Here is a 9,202-nt window from a genome sequence, read left to right on the forward strand (position 1 = left end):
TACATTAAAATTTACAAGGAAAATAATTAATATCAAAACAGAGAAAAGATGTAAAAATAATAACAAATTCAGCTACAGAAGATAGACCCCTACATGCTGCCATAAAGCAACCTGAATAGCTGTTTCTCTTCTAAGGATGTCAAGACTTCATTGATGGTTATAGTATTGTGGTCACTGACCATATTATTTAAACATAATACATATCAATTTTTAAAAGGTCATAATGAAGCATTCAGGATTTAGAAAATGCTAGATTTCTGTTTTATCTTATGCTGTTTTACCTAATATACCTTTATTATATTATTTAATATAGATTGTGGTATAAGGCATATAAGGTAAAAATTATACAGATACAGCTGAGGGTTTATTCCCAGCAGCACCCCAACATTTAGTATAACTGATAACATTATTTTAGATAAATATATAATGAAATATATGGTTGAGGCGGAGTACTTAAAAATCTATATAACTCACATCCCATGGAGGACAGGACAGAGAAAATAAACTGATACTTTTCTTGTGGTATCTGGCAACATTTTTATTATTGTCAGCTGAACAGAACACCAATATGAAAGAAACAAGGGGGAAACACAGACAAAACAGAAGTTAACATGATTTTGTCACCTTGCTTTCTTCATGTAAAATCACAAATCCTGGTATCTCTGCTTTACAGCCATAGTTTAAAATCTTAACTCATCTAACCTACTGTAATACAGAGGGCTGAACAAAGAAGAACCTTTATTCAGACACTTCCCCCAGGATCAGTGCTGTTTATGGCACTGGGTAACTTCCCAACAGGTCATAATGTTGAAGTAATGTGCTTGAGAATCAGGGGCATAACGAGGCTGGAGTGGGCCCAGAGACAAAATTTTAAAATGTGCCCCTCACTGATACACACACGCTCACTTCACATTTGACTTGCCTTTGGGGGCCCCCTCGAGGCGTGGGAACCCCCAGGCAGCCGTCTCCCCTTTCCTAATAGTAGTTACGCCCCTGTTGAGAATAACGTCTGTCACAGAATCCCACAGTGAATCTTCTACCTGAATCAAAGATACAAACTTCTTCTGTCACAGGGATAAAAACCAGGCTCATGTATTAAATGTTCTAGAACAATGTGCCCTGAGGCACTCTAATATTCCAAGAGTCATTTTGTATGCTATTATTCATATGACATGCATCTTCTAAGTTGTTGTCTGCACTCTGATGCCTTTCTAGAATGAAAAACTTTGTAATGTGACATATATCAGCCTGAAAGGCCATATTTTCAGGTGACAATAAGATGATGCAATCTTAATAATGGCATTTGCTACACTCTCAGAGACTGACTAATACCCTAACAATTCTAATAAACTGTCACATGATCAGCTGTACTAAGCATTTGCTCTACTGTCTTACTACCACCAAGTGGGCTGCACAGTGAAAATCAGTCTGAATACGAGGTCAGAAACAACAGCCAAAGGTCAGGCCAGGCCAAGGAAAGCTAGGCCAGTCTGTGATCTCAATCGCGTTGGAGAAAAACAGACATTGGATGAACTCCAGAAGATACCTAGTCCTGTTTATAAAAAGGGACATTTACACAAGAGAAAAAGAGAAAAAAATCATTTGTGCCAGGAGGGATAGGAGAGCCAGGCAAGACTGGGAAATTGTCACAAAATATCTTAGACAAAAAGTAAACACCAGACCACAATACATGCAATAAAAGTGAATGGATTTTCCCCAACACTAATTTATGTTTCCTTGCTAGCTCCCCCCCCTCCCCATTGCTTAGTGCAACTGTCTTTTTCTCTGCAGTGGACCTTAAATGCGAATGAATAATGCTTTAAAATATGTTGAGTTTTTTCATTTTTTAAATCAGTTTGGAAATTTAATTTAAAAACCTATTAAAATAAGTTCTACAGGATTCAGATAAAGAGTGAAAATCCTACAGTATCATATACCATATATGTTTGCTCTCTCCTCCATTGCATAGAGTATTACATCTGTGTTTGAATCAAAAGCATTAAGCATTGATGGGCATGTGTTTCTTCTTTTTATCCGTGACTATGAAAGTTCCTGGCAAAATGCATCTAACAGTAGTGGTATCCACCTGAACAGCAATGCCAGCAGATGTGCATCACAAGTCAGTCACCAGCTTTGCAGTTGTGCTCTCTATAGCCTTTGTCCTTCAACAGTCCCCCAAAGACATTTATATCTGGTTTAAAAAGCATTCCTAAGAAGAAGTCAGCACCCTTCTTAGAATATGTGGTATAGTCAGTGATATACTGTATCATGTATATCATGATGGTAGCTAGGCATGGTTGATGCACTTAAATTACTAAAAGCTTTCAATATTCAGCACCAAGTTAAAATAAAGGTAATATTGAATTTAGGGGCACAATCTTCAGTAATGTACACTGCATAATATCCATTTTTTTAAATTTGAATTGCCTTAAGAAATAGACAAAAGAATATATCCACTGTAAGCTAGACCATCCAAGTGCTGGTGTTAGGCCTAATGATGCAGTGCTTCCTGCCACAAAAAATACCATTGGTTGTAGAGACAGTTAGTTCCAGGTAGGCCACCCATCCAGGAAAAAGTGAATGCCAAAGGCCATAAAGGGAAAAACAACAACTTGCCAGACACACAGATGCTCTGATGAGGAGACAGAAATCAATGCCATGATCCAGACCACAGCTACACCCTAGGCCTTAACTTCCTCTGCACTTGGGCTCTGCAGTACATCATTCTGCAAACTACAGGAGTGATAGCACAGCTTCCAGAGGAGACAGCCATCACCTTCTGTTTTATGTTCCTGAAGTGCCAAACATCTATCCAACGGTTAGATGGAGATACTCGCTTTCTAGCCTGCACTCCAGTGGGAGGCAGTTGCTAGAGCTCTCACAGAAGGCTAAAGGCCGGCCTGCCTTTCTAGCTTTAGGAATCACTGTAGGGCAATTCTATTGGTCTCTAGGAGTTTCTTCTTCTTCCTGCCTGACACCTGCTGCCCAAAGGCTGCCAAACATGCCAGTGTCTCAGGAGCAGATGCAGATGTGACGGGAGATGTTGCCACAAAAGGGTTTGTTCCTGCAGACGTGTGAAAGCAATGGGCTGCTGGCACACAAGGCTCTGTTGCCACGCACAGGCCGCAGCTGTTTGTGTTTTCCTGTTTGTTGTTTCCCTCCCCCTCTCCCTGTCCTCTGTTCTATCCCCTCCTTACTCCACACACACACATACACACACAGAGAGACAGGCTGCAGATTCTGTAGGAGAACATTGTGCTCTTGCTCTCTCTCCCCCTCTCTACATTGTATGCAGCTCAGAGAGGTGCTGCAGCCAAGCAGAACTTTGTCATTAACTGGGAACCTCAGCAAGCCTGTGATGCCTTTAAAATGCTGCAGTGGTTATAATAGGTGCAAGGTGCAGGCACGCTACTGCCACGACTATGAATATTTATATAGCACTTTTCAACAAAAGTTCCCTACACAGACTTTGTGAAGAGACACACTAAAAGTGGGCAACTCTCCCTCTAAAAGGCTAAAGGGTGTGTTGCAGCCCCACTCTTGTGGTGAAAGGAGAATTGCTTTTCTGAGGCTATGAGATATATTTGTTCTTCCCTAATCATTGTATTCCGGAGATGGCTGTCTAAAGGAGAGAGAGAGAAGATGAGAGACTGTGCAAACTTCCTGAAGGCTCAAGAAGTCTTTCTTACACTGGAGTCCAAGTCCACTCATCAGGCTTAGTGAACCCTGAACTGCAGCTCAGCCGTTTCTTAAAGACTTCCCCACAAGTATGTTCCTCCACATCCCCACCACCCCATATAGCAATCACACACTACTACTAACAAAATACAGGCGAGAGCTCAGCTTGCTAGTCCTTTGTTATTTGATCAACCTCCTGGAACTCGTATTTCAGTTGCCAGAAACCTGTCATCAATAAACCGTGGCAGCCTATGGGCGTGTTTGAGGGGGGGGCGGGGAGCGAGAGAAGAGGGAATGCAGTCCGGGAGAGGTTTAAACCGGCCATCGGCTGGGAGGAGAACTCTCTCCGGTGATGTAATTCTATTATTACGGCAGCGGGTGGTGAGGGAGGGAGAGAATAGGTTGGTCTGGATGTGATGTGATGTTCTTTCTGCGCTCAGCAATCGTTCGAGTCTTCCGTTCTGTGCCAGATCAGGTGTGAAGTGATGATGCAGAGTAACAAAAAGGCAGCACTCACCTGTCCCCTGTGTGACACAAGCAGGGAGTCCGAGCCCGCCCCCAGGAACAGAGGAGCAGCCCCAAAGGAGACGAGGCTGGGGGCTGGAGACCCTCCTGCCTGCGGGTAGGCCTGGGCCCTGTAGGGCGAAGGTTCCATTGGGGAGGCTTGAAAGGGGGCGTGTGTCCGGCTCAGTAAGCAAGGGGTTCAGCAAGCGCTCCGGGGAGATTGGCGATGGCCCTCGCCCTCCTCCACGCCCCCCACGGGGCTACCCAAACACGACTTGTTGAGCTCTAGGAAACTCTTCCAGCGGGGGAAGGCCTTTCTCCCTCCCCATGGGGCGCAAAGAGGACGACCTGCAGCAGCTTCGGCCGATGGAGCAGCAGAGGCGCAGGTAGTGGTAGTAGGTAGTAGTAGTAGTAGCCCTTTCCTCCTCCTCCTCCTCTTCCTCCTCCTCCTCTGGGCGCCCCTGAACTCTCAGTCCCATCCTCCTTTCCTCCTTCGCTCTACCGCGCTTGGTAAAAGCATGTTTATTTCCCGCGGGAGAAGAAAAGGGCGAAAGACCTCTCCCACTTCGGACCCAAGGACGGCGAACTGCCTAATGCTGGACTTTGCTGGGGCTGACTTTAGCGCGCAGCACTTTGGGGATCAGGCATCGCAGGGAAACTCCTCCCTTCAGTAGCCACACTCCGGGGTGGGTGGGTGGGTGTGTTGGGTTTTTGTGTTCATTCGAACCATCCCCCGCTCCCCTCCCGGTGCTGACACCTCAAGGCCGTTGGCCACGCATCTTCTCTGCTCTGCAGTGTGTGACCCTCCGTTTCTTCCGGGAAATGTCTTCCAAAGGCCTTCCTGGACCCGGGGAGCGGGCGGGGGGAGCCGGGAAGGATCCGACTCATTGAGACGTCGCCTTCCAACAAAAGGGGGACCCAGCGCTAGAGACTGGAGGCTTGCGGGGTGTTTTAGCCCACGAGGACTTGCCGTAGGGTCTCCGGCGGTGCGTCCTGCAGGGAGTTCACTCCCAGGAAACTCCACGGATGTCCTTGAGACTACCTTCCAAGGGAGGGGGACAGACAGCTATCTATGCCCGCTCCCTTCCTTGTCATTTACTCTCAGGGAACACACACGGGACTGACATCCACAAAGGCATGCATGGGAGAGGATGTCAGCATCCCGCTCCTTCCCCTAAGTTCAGGCGACAGTTCCACTTTAGTCATCCTCACTGTTTATTTCCACAGTTTGCTTGGGACCATGGCACCTATGTCTGTCTGTCTGTCAAGGGCATGCGCCCGCGGAACGCTTCTCTGCTCAAGCCCGACTGAGCAGAAGGAAGGTGCGCAAGAACACCATTTCAGCGGAGCCTGTGCAGGAGAACTTCCCAGTGGATGGTTCCCCTTTGTGTTGAATAAGGCATAGGTACACATAACTGACGGGGTGAGGGAGGGGGCGAGGAGAGTACCTTGAATCAAGTCTGGGTGGGATGGCGTGGCGCTGTCATTGAACCCGCCCCCCCCCCACCGGCCACCCTCCACGGGAACAACCCTGAGTCTGTGGAGAAACCGCTTCGGCAAGCAAGCCGGAGTCCTGGGAGATCCAGCGCAGCCGCCCCAACTGCCTCGCTCCTCCGCTGCCCAACTTTCGCTGCCTGAAGTGTCGGACTCCGCGGCTAAGCAAAAGCTGGAGCGGCGGCGGCGATTCCGCCTGCAGCCGGGTACAGTCAAGGCAGCGGCAGCCCCGCCACGAGTGCTCTTGACCAGCCACCGTGGTCTGCCCCTCCCTCGCTTGCCAGCCACAACGGCCTCTTCAGAAGTCAAGAGCAATCCGGGACACCTGGAGGCGATCGGGGCGGGGGTGAGGCAGGCGGGGGGAAAGGGCGACTCGTCGGGCGGCAACTTTCCTTCGGAGCCCCTCTCCTTTCCTCCTCCGCGGGGGGGGGGGGCAGGAAGGTGCCCCCGCCCCGCCCCTGTTTCTTAGCGTTCAAAGACAAGGTTGCCAAGGATGAGTATCCTCCTCCCAGGGGAAAGGGGGGCTCTGGGGCGGGGGCGCCGGCGGCGTCTGGGGAGCTGCTGCCTGCTTTTGTTTCGGAAAAGGCTGCAGTTGGGTCTGTGTCTGTGTGCGGAGCGCCAAGCGAGCGAGACACCAGCGAGACAGGCACGTTCCCCGGTGGCAGCCCGCGCGAATCGCGGGGGGCGCCGCCAAAGCCCAGGGAGTTGCAGAGGCAGCCGAGGGCCGGGCGGGGGGCGGGGCCCTGTCCGGCTGAGAGGCTGCAGCCCCCGAGCGCCGGGGAGAGAGGCGGTGACCCCCCCCCACACACACACACGGCAGCCAGCTCAGGGGGGCGGAGGGGGTGCCGGATGCAGAGGAGGATACGGGGGCGGGGGCGGGGGCGGGTCGCTGGCAGGAGGCACCAAGTTGCTTGGGCAACTTCGCCTGCTGGGCGCTCCAGCCAGACGCACCCGCCGCGAGCAGCTCCGCAGCAGGGCAGCGGCGGCCTCACTCGGGCGCGGGGTGGCCGGGCGGCTTGTCTGGTCTGTCTGCTGCTGGACGTGGTCTCCCCGCGACCCCCGCAAGGCTGCGGAGCCCTTCTCCTCCGCACTAGACGCTCCACACGCGCCCGAGCTGGGAGCGACCGGAGATGCCCTCCGGCAGGGGGCGAAGGCGGCGTCTCGGCTTCTCCTTCTTCCCAGGCGCAGTTCAGGACCTGCCGGTCGGGATGGCCCGGGGGAGCCGCGGCGGGGGGCCGGGCGGAGTTGGGGAGCCGCGGGGCTGAGGAGGGCCTGGCTCGGTGCGCTCCTCGCCACCGGCATTGCCTCCCGCGCCTTTCGGGTAGAGCTTTCGCGGCCCGCGGCCTCCTGTGGACCCGAAATGGGACCTTTCCCGGGCAGAGAGGGGCATGGGCCCGGCGGCGAAGGGGGGCGTGCAGCAGCCTGCTCCTCCCTGCCCTGCCCGCCTCGCCACTAGATGAGTCCCCCCACTGCTGTTGTCCCGCACCGGCAGTCCAGTCCCGTTCCTTTCCGCGGACCTCACTTCCAGGTGTGCAGACTGACGGAGCACAGCCGTGGCAGTCCGCTGGGAAGGCGATGCGAGTTAGTTGGCCCTGAAGGGCTCTCCCTCCTATCCCTATCCGAAGGCAGTATGGCTGGGCTTAATGGGACCTACGGAGGAGAGTTGCTGCTGCTGCTGCTGCTGCAGCATAAAGATGCTTGCGGTCTGGCTCTCAAGTATCTTTATTCGGAAGTGTGGTGGGCAATTGCTTTCAATGGGCTTTGCTTCCAAGCCGCGGGACTGCCAGTTTCGGAGTGGCACTGGGCGCCAAGGCGCGGACTCTGCGCGAGTCGGGGATGCGACCAGCTGGGAAACGGAGCTCGGAAAAGATCCGAGGCCGCTGCCCATGTTTGCCCGGTTTTACTCAGTTCAATAAGCCTCCGGAAGGGCAGGAGGGAGAGCGGCGCGGAAAGGGTCCCCTTCAGCAACCGCCACCTCCACGCTTCCCGGCTGGTGCTGCTTTAGGATCCCACTCGGGCTGGGGGGAGGGAGGCACCTCTGCCTGCCGGAGCCCAAGTCCGCACGTGAGGCCTGGCTATTCGGAGCCTCTTCCCAAACGGCTCGCTCCGCTCCTGGGCGAGGGAGGGCGCCTATTTTTAGCCAGGACAAAATGTTCCCCAACTCCTCTGCTGCCGCGCCGGCCCGCCCGGCGTTTGAGATCTAAAAACCGCAGGTTTAGCCTGTCCAGCTACCTGCTCTAGGAATTAGCCGATGGCTTGACACATAATTTAATGGGGTGGAGTGGTGGTGGTGGGGGGGGGGGCGCGGAGAGCTTGCCTAAGAATGAATTGTGATTTTTGATCTGGGTTGTTGTCTCAGGTCAAAAACAGTCTCTGCACTTTGATTGCTGAGGAATGAAGGAAAAGAAAGAAAGAAAGAAAGAAAGAAAGAAAGAAAGAAAGAAAGAAAGAAAGAAAGAAACCTGCGGGTTTTTTGTTTCTGTTTCCCCCCCATAGGGGCTCCCAAGTCTAAGAAGATGTCCCAAAGGATCAGTCTATTATTCCCGTTGGAAAACCGAACACCTCTTAGCCAATATCTCCGACCTTCCCGTGGGCTTCTCTCTCTCCTCCGCCTCCCATCAAATCTAGCCAGTAAATGTCAGTTAATTAAATCTTTCCAGTAAATTGGGTTTCCCTCCCTCTCTTAACAACACCATTTCATCTTTCTTCCCCACATCCTACATTGTAGCAAATTGAACTATAGGGCACTGTAAACCACACAAAAACATTTTTCTCTTTGGATCATTCTCCTGTATTATTTCTGCACCAACTTGGAATATCATTTTGTTTTATTTTTTAAAAAGATATTGATATTGTTCGCTGATGTAACTGTTCCACAGAAATACTACAGGAGTATTGATATAATTCAGGGAGGAAAAGATCAAAGGAGAAAAGAAAATTAAAACAGCCTGATCCCCAACACACTTTCGCCAACATCCTGCGCTGTAAGCATGTTTATAGTTTGATCCTGTGTGAACATTTCCTTGGAATAAAGTTCTGTCGATATTAGTGGAACTTTCTTTCATATGAACTGGCAACCACAATATATATTGAGGAGTGGATGTTTGCAACAATTAGGATCGCAGTCGATTACATACATTTGCATAATCAGAGCCACAGCCGAATGTGTCCTCAGCCTCGCCCCTTCGAAATTTGGAAGAAAGGCCTGGCCCATTAATTTCAATTGAATTTATTTCGAATTTAGGATGCAATCGGAGGCGTACTTGTGTTATGTATAAGTAAATCCCACAGAACTGAATGGAACCTCGTTTGAGAAAACATCGAGGATTAAATGTCAAGGAGTTTAGGATTTGCTCCTAGCGTCTGTTTATAAATGTGTTTACTAAGGAGTTAGTCCTTATGAAACGAACACCCACGTCCTTAAAAAATATGGCTAGGATTACCTGGCTGCTGCCTTTACATTGCGTGTAAATCCTATCACTTTATAGGGCTCAGTTGATTTGTGGGTCTTTAACCTCTGAGAAGC

General features: G+C 50.8%; 1 long non-coding RNA gene across 1 annotated transcript; it reads left to right on the forward strand.

Moving 5' to 3' along the window:
* Nucleotides 1-4,084: 4,084 nt before the first annotated feature.
* Nucleotides 4,085-8,721, forward strand: LOC128345748 (uncharacterized). The gene is made up of 3 exons (XR_008316622.1): nucleotides 4,085-4,568; nucleotides 5,410-5,587; nucleotides 8,036-8,721. It is a non-coding gene; the product is annotated as an uncharacterized LOC128345748 (long non-coding RNA).
* Nucleotides 8,722-9,202: the final 481 nt, after the last annotated feature.

This window comes from Hemicordylus capensis, chromosome 2 (assembly GCF_027244095.1).
Source record: "Hemicordylus capensis ecotype Gifberg chromosome 2, rHemCap1.1.pri, whole genome shotgun sequence".
Lineage (NCBI taxonomy): Eukaryota > Metazoa > Chordata > Lepidosauria > Squamata > Cordylidae > Hemicordylus > Hemicordylus capensis.